This window comes from Jaculus jaculus, chromosome 10 (genome assembly GCF_020740685.1).
Source record: "Jaculus jaculus isolate mJacJac1 chromosome 10, mJacJac1.mat.Y.cur, whole genome shotgun sequence".
Lineage (NCBI taxonomy): Eukaryota > Metazoa > Chordata > Mammalia > Rodentia > Dipodidae > Jaculus > Jaculus jaculus.
The window spans coordinates 205,923-220,601 of NC_059111.1; the positions used below are offsets into that span (position 1 = coordinate 205,923).

The 14,679-nt window shown below is 40.8% G+C and overlaps 1 protein-coding gene across 1 annotated transcript in view; it reads right to left on the reverse strand.

Moving 5' to 3' along the window:
- LOC101611787 (aromatase) overlaps window positions 1-13,354 on the reverse strand; it is a 56,026-nt gene extending 42,672 nt beyond the window's left edge. The window contains exon 1 of the mRNA XM_004662469.2: window positions 13,253-13,354. The gene's annotated coding sequence lies outside the window, so the exon portion shown is untranslated. The remainder of the gene's footprint in view (window positions 1-13,252) is intronic.
- Between the last annotated feature and the right edge of the window lie 1,325 nt (window positions 13,355-14,679).

Consider the following 14,679-nt stretch of genomic DNA (forward strand, 5'->3'; position numbering starts at 1 on the left):
CAGGCTGACCAGGAATTCACTATGTAGTCTCAGAACAGCCTCACACTCACAGCGATCTTCCTACCTTTCTGCCTCTTAACTGCTGGGATTAAAGGTGTGTGCCACCACACCCAGCTAGATGTTCAATTTTTATCTGTTTATCTGCAAAGAGAGAGAGATAATGGGCATGTCTGGGCCTAGAGTCACTGCAAGTGAACTCCCGACACAGTGTCCCACTTCGTGCAAGTGACTTTACAAGGGTAGTGGGTAATCGAACTCAGGCCATCAGGCTTTACAAGCAGTGCCTTTAACTGCTGAGCCATCTCTCCAGCCTTAGATGTTCAACTTTTAAAGAAACTGACAAATTGCCACAGTTCCACTGCATTCCCACCAGTAGTATTCAAGAGTTCCTGGTGGCTGTGCATTCTCATTCACACTTGGTATATGCCAGTTTTGAAATTTTAGCCTTACTGGAGATACCAGTTTGTGATCTTCCTTTTTATTTCCCTGATAACTACTGATATTTTCAAGTGACTTTATTGGCTACTGTTATATCTTCTTTTGTTAAGTGTCTGATCAAACTTTTTGCCCACTTTTTAAAAATCAGATAATTTGTCTTGTTGACATTTAATATTTAAAAACATACTCTGGGGTAGCCCATTCTAACAATGCAAGGCTTTCCCAACAGGAAATCTTGGCTTGGGGGAATCTCTATGACCAGTCAAACCTATTTCAGAACCACACTGCATTCTACCCTTTTCTTCTCTGTCTTCTTTCACAGGTTGCAGACCTGTGCTGTGGCTTGGCAGCTTCCTCAGGATATAGTCCTAACAATTTGTTGGTATTTTCATTGTTTTAAGTTTTTTCTAATTCACTGCAGCTAGAACGCAACTGAGAGCTGGAGAGATTGCTCAGTAGTTAAGGCGCTGGCCTGCAAAGCCAAAGGACCCCAGTTCAATTCCCCAAGACCTATGTAAGCCAGATGCACAAGGTAGCACATGCATCTGGAATTTTTTTGCAATTGCTGGAGGCCCAGGTGCACCCATTCCCTCTCCCTCCCTTCCTCTCTCAATCTCCCTCTGTGTGTGTGTGTGTGTGTGTGTGTGTGTGTGTCTGTCTGTCTGTCTGTCTGTCTGTCTTATTCTCTTTCAAAAAAAAATAAATAAAAGTAAAAAAAATTAAAAGAACACAACTGAATTTTGTACATGAACCCTGTGTCCTGAACCTTGCTAAATTCCTATCTAGCCCCAATACTTTTGTCTTTGCCCTTCCCATTTCCCCTCAGGGGACCCTAGTGCTATGGGATAAAACCTGAAGTTCACCCTGTCAGCTTCTGTTTTTTGTCCAGGAAACCATGGGTGCTGGCTGGTAATACTCAGGACCAAAATTCAGTTCCCCCACACAGTGAGCTACTGGTCAGGGAGACTGAGTCCCCCAAATAATGCAAGCTATTGCCAAAACACTTGGTTACCTGCAAGAGCTAAAAGATAAGTCCCTATTGCTGAAGACACCACAGCCTATAGCCACAACATAGCAAATGCTCATGTTGGAACTGTAAAGGGATCCAATTTCCTCCTGACTAGCCCTCATAGTACTGGAAAGTGCTATAAGAGCAGCTGAAGAACATCAGTTGCCAACAGATTGATTAAGCAGAAGACCCTGCCAGTTACAAAATCAATCAAGCAAGAAGTATACATTTGTGCCATAGTGGCACAGAACTAATGTCAGTAACCAACTGCTCATGGATTGGACATGAAACCCACTCAGTGTGGGTGAACCCATATATGGCTCTGTAAACCAAGCCAGATTCCCTAGAATAGGAAACCAATAGACTCCAGAGGGAACGTCCACTTCTCTCTAACAAAGAAGAATGGATATACACATCAATATAGCTTTCTAATAAAGATTATCCCACCCTCTTTTTAAAGGTAGGGTCTCACTTTAGCTCAGACTGACCTGGAATTCACTATGTAGCCCTTGGACTCATGGTAATCCTCCTACCTCTGTCTCCTGACTGCTGGCATTAAAGGCATGAGCCACCATACCCTACATCACCCCTTTTATTCAAACTGTTATCACTTTTGGTTGGAGAATATGGGCAAAAACAAGGTTATCTCAATACATCAAGAATAGAGTTGGGCTGGAGAGATGGCTTAGCGGTTAAGGCACTTGCCTGCAAAGCTAAAGGACCCAGGTTTGACTCCCCAGGACCCATGTAAGTCAGATGTACAAGGGGGCACATACATCTGGAATTAGTTTGCAGTGGCTGGAGACCTTGGCACCCCCATTCTCTCTCTCTCTCTCTACCTATTTCTGTATCTCTCTCTCTCTCTCTCTCTCTCTCTCTCTCTCTCTCTCAAATAAATAAATAAAAAGAAAAGAAAATATTTTAAAAAATAATAAAGAGCTGACTATCTACCACGGGACAGGTCACCTCCACCTCATCTGCCTTGACCCAAAAATTATTACAGGGGAAGTGGTGACACAAATTCTGCTCAAATGGCTAGTCTGAAAACCAGTTCCAGGGAAATAGCAACAGACAATGTAGTAACTCAAACCTCATAAAAACAGAGATCCAGAGTCTATGGAGAAAGCAACACTAAACCGATCTCTGTCTTGCCCACCAAGGCCCAGGGAACATTGCCGAAGAGGTGGCAGAAAGACTGTAAGAGCCTCAGGGTTGATGGGAATAGGCTGAGACCCCATGTTTCTCCCTTCCCTACAGAGACTGACGGAGGCCTCTTGGTCCCAGCAATAATACTAATAATCTCACCTAAGACCTCAGCAGGGGAGATAAGGTCTATGCACTTAACCTTTTTATTTAAAAAAAAATCAGTACATTAAAAAAAAATCTTCTGAACAATGACAAGACTCCAAGAAACACCCTTTAATTAACCACTGTCACAGAGGACTTGGTATTTACTGAGCACTTTTCCATATTCAATAGACATTTTGTCACATTTTAGTCTCATGTTTTTTGTTGTTGTTGTCTTTAAGTTGTGAGTTAAGACCTAGATCCCTCTTAAAGATGAAGAAATAGATGTTAGTTCCTTACAATGAACTCACAGCTGCTTTCTTTCTGAGGAAGGGCTAAATCTAGTCTGTCTGACTTTGGAATTTCTGCTTTTGTATCCCATGTCAAGCAACATGGGCAGACAGAATCTAAAATGGGCTTTTGCTGAGCCCCAGTCTTTAGATTCAGCTGTCTTGCATCCATTCATTCAACACATGGGCCTATGGCCACTATCTCTATGATGCTTGCTACTCATCTGGGTTTTCAGCTTCCTGTTCCACCCAGATTGCTTTCTGGGGGCATCTGTGGCCTCTCTTTCACACTGTCTGATGAACTATTTGCAAGTTGTAATGTCTTTTACTTCCCTGCTGCCTTTGCAAAGAGCATCTTCTTGTAACAGTGTAGCCCACCTTGCTCCTGGTTCACTTTTCTTCTCCTCTTCTCTTTTGAACCATGTGCAACCTCCTCTTACTAACTGTTCAGGTAACCTAGCATGTGGTCTGGGGACTCTAAACTCATTCCTGGAAATGCTCATTAAGCATCTATAGGACCTGTTCACCATGTTTTCCAGTTCCCTGGAAGTCTTGTCACTGGACTCCCTTTTCTGAGATAGCCCTGTTGTCCCACTGAAATCATTACAGTAACTTTGTGGTTCTAATAGTATAGCATCTAAGTGATGTTTTCCAGATTGCTCCCCATCTCCTCTACCTCCAGAAGAGCACAAATGTTTTTTTAGCTATGTGCCTTCATTTGTAATTTGGAAGCATATAACATTTCCAAGGAATGTTAACACTTGGGCACATTTACCAAATCTAAACTTTGTGGACAAATAAGGCCACCACAATTCTACCCAAATAGGTAACAATCTTCTGGATTTATTTTTACACTTAGGAGTATTGTCATCCTTTGTTTTCTTTCTTCCTCTGTCAAATCACCATATTTGCCCATTGTTTTCTCTGAAACTAGTCTGTTTAAACTAGTGACACACAGCTTCTGTGAGCAGTACTATCTGTAATTTGTTCAAAGATTTCCAAAGTTTTTTTTTTTTTTAGTTTACATCATTCCCCCCATACACACATATGCATCTAGGTCAATGTTAAATGAACAAAAATATTGAGCAAATCTGGTAATATTAAAAAATAGGCTGTGGGCTACAGAGATGGCTTAGTGGTTAAGGTGCTTGTCTGCAAAGCCAAAGGATCCAGGTTTGAGTTCCTAGGACCCACATAAGTCAGATGCACAAGATGGAACCTGAATCAGAAATTCACAGAGGCTGAAGTCTGCTGTGCCCATTCTCTCTCTCCACCCCCCCCTACCTCACACTGTCTCTATAATAAATAAATAATGAAATAAAAAGACTAAAAAAACAGGCTGTGCATGGTGGCATATACCTTTAATCTCACAACACAGGAGGCTGAGGTAGGAGGATGGTTATGAATTTGAAGTTAGCCTGAGACTATATAGTGAATTCCAGGTCAGCCTGGGATAGAGTGAGACCTTACCTTGAAAAAAAAAAAAAAAAAAAAACAGGATCCTGGAATGGTGAAGTTGTACTGTGTCCCTTTCTTTTCCATTCACTAAATTCAAACTGCTTTGTCTGTTTGGGGGTCTTACATTGGTTGCCAAAGTGTTATGAACACTGTCCTATGAGCTTTACAGGCATTAATTACCATCTGAGGCAGCAGCTGTGATCACCCACAAGAGACCTTCAAGATGCAGCCTGTTGTTGGTGGTCCCTTATAGAAAGGAGGGTAGGGAGAGTCACCATACCCTCATGTGAGGCTCCATCCACTTCTTCCTGTGTTCACCTCCCAGCTGTATGTGATTTTGGCCCCATTGCATGTTGTCTGGGGATGTACTATATATGGAAGGAGGAAGGTTGACTGAAGAAGGAAGGAGGACCTCCCATCTATCCAACTATGGGAAAGTCACCATTCAGCTGGGGTGAGAGTTTTTGGCCACATGGCTATTTGGTGTCATTTACATTGCTATAAGTAACCTTTACCCACATTCCTAAATCCAATAAACTCAATGATTTACCAAGCTAGATTTGGGTGAAATTATTTCTCTGGGGTGTCACTGATGCTCTATCTGGAATAAGTAGCAGTTTGTTCACCTGTTACCACCAGGAAAAGTTAGCCTAATATTAAGCTCATTACTTATATCATCCCTTCAAGTGGAATTTTTCAGCCAAAGCAAGAAACCTACTTTGTATATGCAATCTAGCCACTTTTCCCTCCACGATTATTTTTGTTTTTGCTTTTGTTTGAGACAGGGTTTTGCTATGTGCCCAGAACTCTCTATGTAGAACAGGCTGACCTCAAACTTGCTCCTGGAAGAAATCCTCAAGAAATCCTCCTGTCTCTGTCTTCCATGCTGGGATGGCACATACCTAGCTCTCCCCCAAACTTTTGCCCATTTTATTCTACATGCCCTAAGTGCCACCTTTCTTTCAATATTTAACTTCTCCCCCCATCCTAAATGCTAGCTCCACATTTTCTTAGCTTAGTACTTTTTCTCTAACCCTTTCAAACTTTCAGAGATAGGTAATCTAAAGTACATCTCTTAGGACTTACTAAATATATACTTTATTTTCTATTAAACTGATAGGAGATTCTTCAAGACAAGGACTATGTCTTATTTAACTTTATATCTCCAGCTTGTAGCCCATTACCAGAGACATCATTTCAGTACAGGGACACCATTTCAGTACAATGAAGATATGTTCATCAAACTAGTGGTACTTTATGGTGTTGCCCCTCCTTAGCAAGTTCGAGTACTGAAGAATCTGAGCTTTCTCACCTAGAAGATGGTGCTCAGAATACCATTCTTCCAAGTTATCAATATTAAATCTATGCAAAGGTACCAGCACAGAACTTGACTAAGAATTCAATACAAAAAAAAAAAATAAGAATTCAATACAAATGACCTCATAGCTTAAGTTTTGGGAATGGTTGTCAGAATTGTAGATTCCACCAGGAATGGTGGTGCATGCCTTTAACCCCAGCATTTGTGAGGCAGAGGTAGGAGGATTGCCATTAGTTCAAAGTCACCCTGAGATTAGATAGTAAATTCCAGGTCAGGCTGAGCTAGAGTGAGAACTTACCTTGAAAAGAAAAAGGAATTGTAGATGCCATGGTTACTCCTTTGCAGCAGGAGCTTTTTTTTTTTTTTTTAATTTTTCATTTATTTATTTGAGAGTGACAGACACAGAGAGAAAGACAGATAGAGGGAGAGAGAGAATGGGCGCGCCAGGGCTTCCAGCCTCTGCAAACGAACTCCAGACGCGTGCGCCCCCTTGTGCGCCCCCTTGTGCATCTGGCTAACGTGGGACGTGGGGAACTAAGCCTCGAACTGGGGTCCTTAGGCTTCACAGGCAAGCGCTTAAACGCTAAGCCATCTCTCCAGCCCTGTAGCAGGAGCTTTTGCTGAACCTTCTTCTAGACTAGTACCAGACCCAGGTGAAGGAATTGTAATTATCTTCAGGAAAGAAAATTGTTCCAACATGAGGACAGTCCATAGCATACTGCTCACTGGTGCCCTTTGCTATTTGGGATATGGTGTGCTACTGTAATATTTAAATGTGTAGAGATACACTGATTTCTTTTTAGAGGATTATATAAATGAATAATCTAATTTGGACACCAGGCTTCATAATGGTAAGGATCACTCTCCTTTTCTTCCTCACTTTTCATGCAAAGGAGAAAGTATGTGATCTCCAGGCTAAGTAGCTATTAGGCACTCCAGTGCATTAATTTTAGCATCAAACTCCATACTTGTATTCAGTAAGAAGAATAAAAACAGTTAATTCTGGAGATATTTTAAATTACCTTCATGATTTTTATAATTTTCACATAGGTTTGAATAGTCATGGTCCTGAACTTAATTATGCTCTCAATTTTTCCTGTCTATAAAATTGGGCTTACAGTATGTTCTGACACCTTTTTCATAAGAAATAAAATTATGATACAAAGGAAAGAGCACTGGACTGGGAGTCAAGATGCCTGGGCTCCATCTTCAGGAGAATATCAGCCCAGCTCTTGATCTCTAAAATGAGAAGTCCAACTTAAGAGCACCTCCCCATCAGCTTCCAGAACAATAATGATGCACTTTAAGACCTGAAGTGAGCTCTGTTGTGCTCTTCTTTGCCCACGGCTGTCAGGTGAAGAGGCTTGGCATGCACTATAAAGGAGTGGAGTGCGGCATGTGGTGTGTGCTAGGTTTACAGGGTGTCAGCACATATGCAGCGTAGGTCTAGCAGCACCACACACCAGGCGGGAACACAAAGAGCATGAGTTGAGACAGGAACCCTAGCAAACTGAGAGGCATGACAATTTCTTGAATGCATACACGGATTATAAATTTTTATTCAGAATTGTAAAACAGGGGCTGGAAGATGGCTTAGCAACTAATGCACTTGCCTGCAAAGCCTAAAGAACCAGGTTCAATTCCCTAGGACCCATGTAAACAAGATGTACAAGGTGACACATGAATCTGGAGATGATTTGCTGTGGCTGAAGGCCCTGGTACACCCATTATCTCTCTCTCTTTCTTCTTCTTCTTCTCCTTCCTCCTCCTCCTCTTCTTCTTCTTCTCTCAAATAAATAAAAATAATAATAAATCTTTTAAAAATGGAAAGTAGATGTTCTTCTCAGAGTTCCTAATTGCCTATCAGCTGTCTGGCATGTAATTGGAAGAATTATCCATAGGTTTAGCTTAGCAGGGAGGAATCTGAAAAGGGAAGAAGTTGTCTTTATGCCTTTAAGAAGTGTTTGTTTCTCCTCTTGAGATGGAGTCAATGTCAAAGGTGAAATTTTGCACCTGTATTGTTAATGATCCCACTAATTTAAACCTCCAACCCTTCTGAATTGATAGCACCCCTTAGAATAAACACCTGCCTATAAGTGCCATTGTCTTTCTCAGGTATAGGGAAGAACTACAGGGTTTCTAGTCAAAGACAAGTCCACATGTATATGAACCAACTGGCTTTTGGTAAGATCCACCAGGTCATTGAACTGATTGAAGTAGACCAAAGGAAATAAGAACACATCAAAGGTTGTATTCCAGGCTAGTCACATGCCCCAACCTCTACTTCCTCAGCAGCCTTCTGCTACCCAGAGGCTGTTTGGAAAAAGTGTTAAGTAAACCCCTTTAAGACTGATCTCTTTCCTGTGTCAGGAACATTTGAAGAATGACTTCCAGTTAAGATGGTGGCGTAGGTACCATGCCAAAGCAGCCTAGGGGGGAAAAAGACCAAAAACACTCAGCAAAATACACACTTTTACTAAAAAGTGAGGTGTATAGGAAATTGAAGCAGCAGCAGAGAAGTAGAAGAGATCCAGAGCATCCAGAGCCCGCACAGGCCGGCAAAAGTGGCCCCGGCAGCTCCACCAACCAGGCGGCGGCAGCAGCAGCGCACCAGAAAGCAGCCAGACTCCTCTCCAGCCGCAGGAAAAGCCAGGTGCGGGAGCTTCCCCTCACACCGGCTTCACAACTCAGGAAACGTGAAGGGAGAGTGGCAGTGAGCAACGGAGGAGCAGACCACAAGGTAGAAGAACACGTGGAACAGCGAGAGATCCAGAGCAGCTGCGGCTCCCTCCCCTCCCCCACCGCCTGAGCCCAGCTCTGGCTAACAGAGCAGGGTCCCAGGACCCGGCCATGCCAATTTGAGCCAACAGCGGGACCCAAGCAGGAGCAGAGTTCGGCAGCAACATCAGCGGCTCCGGCACCAGTAACAGTGGCTCCAGCAGCAGCAGATCCAGTAGTGGCAGTAGCAGCAGTGGACCCAGCAGCAGCAGCTTCAGCAGCAGTGGCGACAGACCCAGCAGCGGCAGCTTTAGCAGCAGCAGTTCCAGCAGCGGGGGTGCTGATCTGCAGGGCCACAGTTGCCAGGCTCGGTTTGACCCACAGGAAAAGCCAGTGCCCAGCTCCAGATATCAGAACAGCAGCCCGACGACCCAGGCAGCAACTTGACTGAGACCAAAATCATCCAAGGTAACTGGGATTGCACCAGGGAAGGGTCTCACTTGGTCACAAGCTGACTTGGATCCCTCAACAGACCAGAAATCTCAACCTCTTTGTTGATAGAGGATCTGGTTGTTATAAAAACTACTCTTGCATACATAATTGGGGCTGTTTTTGATTGAATGTGTACAGTGTTTAGTTAACTTTTAGAATCTACCTGCATTTTATTCCACTCAGCCTACTTGAATACTCCCATAGCAGGGAAACTCAATCCCTAGAAACACCTTTGTAGATACTCTGAGAGTCTTAAGAGCCACATCTAACACCTTAAGCTCCTACCCTGAAAATATATAACATCAAATCAATTGATACAGCTAAGAATACCCAGCTAGCTAGAAAATCCAAGCATTAACTTAATCCAAGATGCAAAAATATATACATTATAACACAAGAAACACTAAAAATCAAGACAATATAAATCCACCTAAAAGTATTAATGCATCAGAAATGATCTCCAGTGAGAACGAGTTAGAGGAAATGCCTGAGAAAGATTTCAAAATAATGATTGTAAATATGTTCAAAGAAGACAGAGAACAAATCAAAGGAATCAAAGAAGATGCAGGACACCAATTTCATGAAATAAAGAAGGCAATACAAGACATAAATAAGGAAATAGAAATAATAAAGAAAAACCAGGAACATTTGAAGAGGAAGCAAGCTCAAGGGAGCAGAGCACTGCAGTCTCGCTAGTGTGAGACCTTCTGTTTCCATTTTATCCCCAACTGCCACATTCACCAGCACAAGGTCTTCCTTCTGCTCCATACCTTCCCTTGCTGGCATGTCATTGGCCTATTCTGGATCTAAGCATGGAATCCTCTCTGCCTGAACAGCCCCTGGCTGGCGTGGTCTAGAGTGGATAGCCTCCAGAAGGCATGTTTCAGGCTGCTCTATCAGAAAATGTACCTCATGAGCCCCACCTCATGTCACTTGCAATGTACATCACAAAAGGATTGGGAACATCGCTCGTGTTCACTGCTGCCACAGCCAGAGTACCTACCTCTCTAGTCCATAGTCCATGGTAGCCTTTGAACATATAGGACTTGAGTCCCTCCAAAGGAGTCTCTTCTGTGAAAAGATTCTTGACATTCTAGCTCTATCTAGCCAAGTTCCTACAGCCTTTTCTTTATCAAGACCAGAGGGACTATTCTGATGGCATTTAGATGTCACTTGTGCCATTAACACAGTGGAAGCTCACATGCTTGCAAGTCAGCCTGTAATGCTCCACTTTGCCATTCAGTTAGGGAACATCTTGACAAGCTGCTAAACTTGGCTTATTTAACCTGTGCATAGAATAGGAACATGAATACTTCTGCACAGTTGTTGTGAGTAAACAAAACTGGACATCATAAAATGCCTATACAAGTGTCTTGTCCAGTGGCTACCTCCACTGTTCTCTCTTTTACTTGGCTCATTTAGAATGGTTAAGACACTTCGGTCAAAAGGCTGATTACGCTCCAGCAAATGAACCAATATATAATATGGCACTTTCCACAGCAGGACTATTTTGACAGTGGACTTGCCAGCTATGGCCTTCCCCATCTTGCCTCAAACTTAGATCTAGCCTACAATTTACATGAAAATAGCCATCTAATGCTTTTGTGTAGGATTTTTAGGCACTAAAATAGTGGTACAAACCATCATTCATAAAATTAAAACTGCCCTTTTTCTTGGTAATACCTCACTGCTAGAGAGGTTCCTTTTGACTTCTTTTTTTATTTCTATTGAGACCATTTGTGTGTGTGTGTGTGTGTGTGTGTGTGTGTGTGTGTGTGTGTTGACTAATCTTAACATTACAAAATGAATTGGCTCAGTCTGTGGCCAATCTATTCAGAGTGTTTCATGGTATATCTCAAATCTTGCATTTGCTTGTCCATTCTGATCAAATGGCTCATCAAACCAACCAACATAATAAGCTCTGCAGTACCCTGGACCTCTTTGTGTCCTTGTGCACAGACAAAACCTAGAAGACATGACCCTCAAATGACATAATAACTGAATTTGAGAAATCTTAAAGAGCAACTACAAAAATTTGGCTGCCACTTGCAATATACCTTTTCTTTCATTTTAAAAATATTATTATTTATTGGAGAGAAAGAGAAAGAAGCAGATATATAGAGAGAATGGGTGACCAGGGACTCCAGCTACTGCAAATTAACTCCAGACATATGCAGAACTTTGTACATCTAGCTTACCTGTACTGGAGAATCAAACCTGGGTCCTTAGGTTTCACAGGCAAGCGCCTTAACCGCTAAGCCATCTTTTCAGCCCTTTTCTTTCATTTTAATTCCTCTTCACATATAGAAGAACACAGTGCACTTAAAACTGAAAGCAGAGTTAGGGAGATGGCTCAGTGGATAAAGTGTTGGCAAGGAAGTATAAGGGCAGGAGTTTAGATCCCAAATACCTACTTAAAGCCAGAACATTAGCAAACCTCTGTAATCCCAGATGGGAGGTAGAAACAGGAGAATCCCGAGATGACCAACTAGTTTAGTTTACACAGTAGAGATCTTGTTTCAAACACGGTAAAAGATAAGGACTAACACCTGAAATTATTCTCTGACCCCCCACATGCACATATCATGCACATATACCCAAAGTTTATGATTATAGTTATCGAATTTCCTTAACTTTAAAGCCACAGTACTTGCCATATATGTATGTATATATATATATATATATATATATATATATATGTATATGTATATGTATATGTATATGTATATGTATATGTATATGTATATATGTGATATATATATATCACACAACACAGTAAAAAGTACAAAGACTCTTTAGTTCTAAAGGATGAAACTATATGCTTCTGTGTGTTTTCATAGTGCATTGCTTTAAATAAAAAGTTTCTGCAATTCAACTGAAAATACCAGCATTACTAATTTCTTTGAAAATCTAGCACAAGGAAGAATTCTATCTGAAATTTCTAGCAATAACAGAAATACAATCCATAAATAGATTTTTTATTTTGGGTTTTCGAGGTAGGGTCTCACCCTAGCCCAGGCTGACCTGGAATTCACTCTGCATTCTCAGGGTGGCCTCAAACTCACGGAAATCCTCCTACCTCTGCCTTCTGAGTACTAGGATTAAAGGAGTGTGCCACCACACCCCGCTTCATAAATGGATTTTAAATCAAGTGCTATAATGGGTGCCTTGAGACTGTCTGGATTTTGAATACCCTCCCCAAAGTTGATATTTACAAAGTATCATCCCCACTTTTTGTTGGTTTTGAGAGGATGTCAGTAAATACCTCAATTTAAAGAATAGTGACATAGCCATTCCTATTAAAAAAAAAAACAAAAGAAAGAAGAACAAGAAAAAAAAAGTAGCATGACCATCACAACTTGTCTTTACTGAAACTAAATTCTTTAAAGTCTGTTTTCTTACCCATGCCATCACTACATAACAAGGCTTCTAAGCTTGGTTAAGAAGAATTTTTTACTTCACCCTCAAAACACCTCATCTTCTATTTTATGTCCAGTGAGTACCCCAAGTGGGTTGATAATTATTAACCTCAGTTGAAAGAATCTAGATGAAATAACTATTTTGCATCTCCTACTGCAGTTTTCTAGAAAGAAATTTCAGTTTTTTAACTTTTCTATACCTGAAAGAGTTTACAAGGTGTAGATGGTTGTAATTTCTCCTATTTTTAGTTTTGGAATGAATCTTTTATTTTTAAACAATGAAAAAAAATATTTGCTTTTGTTCTATGAAGGAGAGAAAAGAAAAGCTAGATGTTGAATACTTACAACACAAGATAATCATTTGCTATTGAAATCAATACTAGAATAAAGGCTGAAGTTTTAAGTAAAATCATTTTGTCATTCTTTAAATATTTTGGCAGTCTAAATACACAGTAGAAAATAAATAAATTCATGTCCCTAACAACACACAGCACTTGGGGTGAGACATTCAATACATCTATAGTCTCACAACAAGGATTCTTGTTTCTTTAAGTGAAAATCTACAGAAATAAACTCTGCAAAGGATAGATTGGTCCCATCTTCCTTTTCATGCCAAGGAAATATTTTGAGGGAACTGTTTTCAAAATTAATGTCCAACTTATTTTCTTAATTAATAAGCAGTTATTTAAAATAATGCAGTCTTATTAAAAGTTACCCAAGACCAACTACTAAGACTTCAAAAAATGAACATATTTCAAAGAATTTTGTTATCTTCAATAGTTGTATGAGTTTTTCCAGGAAAATGTGCAAATAGAATGGTTACCTGGTTCTGCTGGTCACTTGTAGTTTTTGGACTCTTGTAGATGGTGAGTTTTGCTAATAATGCGCGGCTGTTTAAGAACCGGGTGGCTTTTCTGGCAATCACTCTTTGTGTGCCATCTTTTATAAAGGTGCTTCTTGTTGCTAAGAGATCAGTTGCTTAGAGACCAAATCATTAAAAAAAATATATATGTCAGGGGCCAACATAAATTATAACCAAATTGTGTCATTTCAGCTCATCCTCTAAATGTTTGGCTTTTGTAATAGATCGCAGCGTACCAAGAGAAGGCAATTACTGATCACAAAGAGAAAACTGACCATGAGGAGGGGGAAAGATCTGTGCGTACTCTCTGTGAAGAAAAGTGATGCCACAGGCTCCCTTTGATGGGGTTATACCATCTAGGCATGCTCAAACTTTGGCTTTTCGTGGGAATTATAGGCATGTGCCCCAAATGCAGATTTAAACATATGTGCACACACACATACACTCCTTTCCCAGGAAAACTTCAGTGCAATTTGGAGTATGAACACATGTGGGACTTGTCAGCTACTTTCTTCCTTTCCAAAAGAGAATTAAGAGAAAAATTCTATACTTAGGAAAATATGTTAGAAATCTAAAGTGATGTTAGCCTTTATCCAGGTGTTTTCATGTTGTACTAATTCAGATCCAGAGGTAAACATGATGGGAATAGAGGCAGCGCTTGGATAAAAGCCTCCCTTTATTCTTCTTTCCTGTATTTTGATGTAAATTAGCCATGTGACAGGCAAAAATACTTTGATTAAGTTGGTAAATTTTGACCTTAGGGGTGTCAGTCACCCCTCCTCATGGAAACTACCCAATTGACACCATCCCCTCAGACTGACTCTTTAAATGCAACCTCCTCCAAGGGATACTTACATTTTAGGAATACGATATACTAATAGATAAAAACCTTTTTGTTTGCTCTTTTAAAATGTTGATTTATTTGCATGAGTGCATGTGTGTGTATATGCAGGCACACACACACACGCACACACACACAAACACACACACACACATGTCTGACTGCCTGCCTCAGGGTCTTTTGTTGCCAGATGGATGAGGCATTTTTTGTATCTGACTTTACATGGATGCTGGGAAATCCATGCTGGCAGGCTTTGCAAGAAAGTGTTCTTAACTGCTTGAAAATACCAATATCTTTAATGATAGTCAAAGCTCTAAGCTCCTAAACAGATAGGGTGAAAGGTATGGGGGTAAAATAAGCTGGTCACAAGCTTTAACTGTTCAGTTCTATAGCACAACTCTTATGCATGTCTTCTCTTCTTTTATTCTTCATGGTGTCTTTGGCCCTCATCTTAATGAGAAGAGAGACCAAATATTTGGAGTTGAGATAAAGAAGGATAAAAAGCTTCTTAGATCTTGAGCTGTCTTTCATTTTCTAGCCTCCAGTG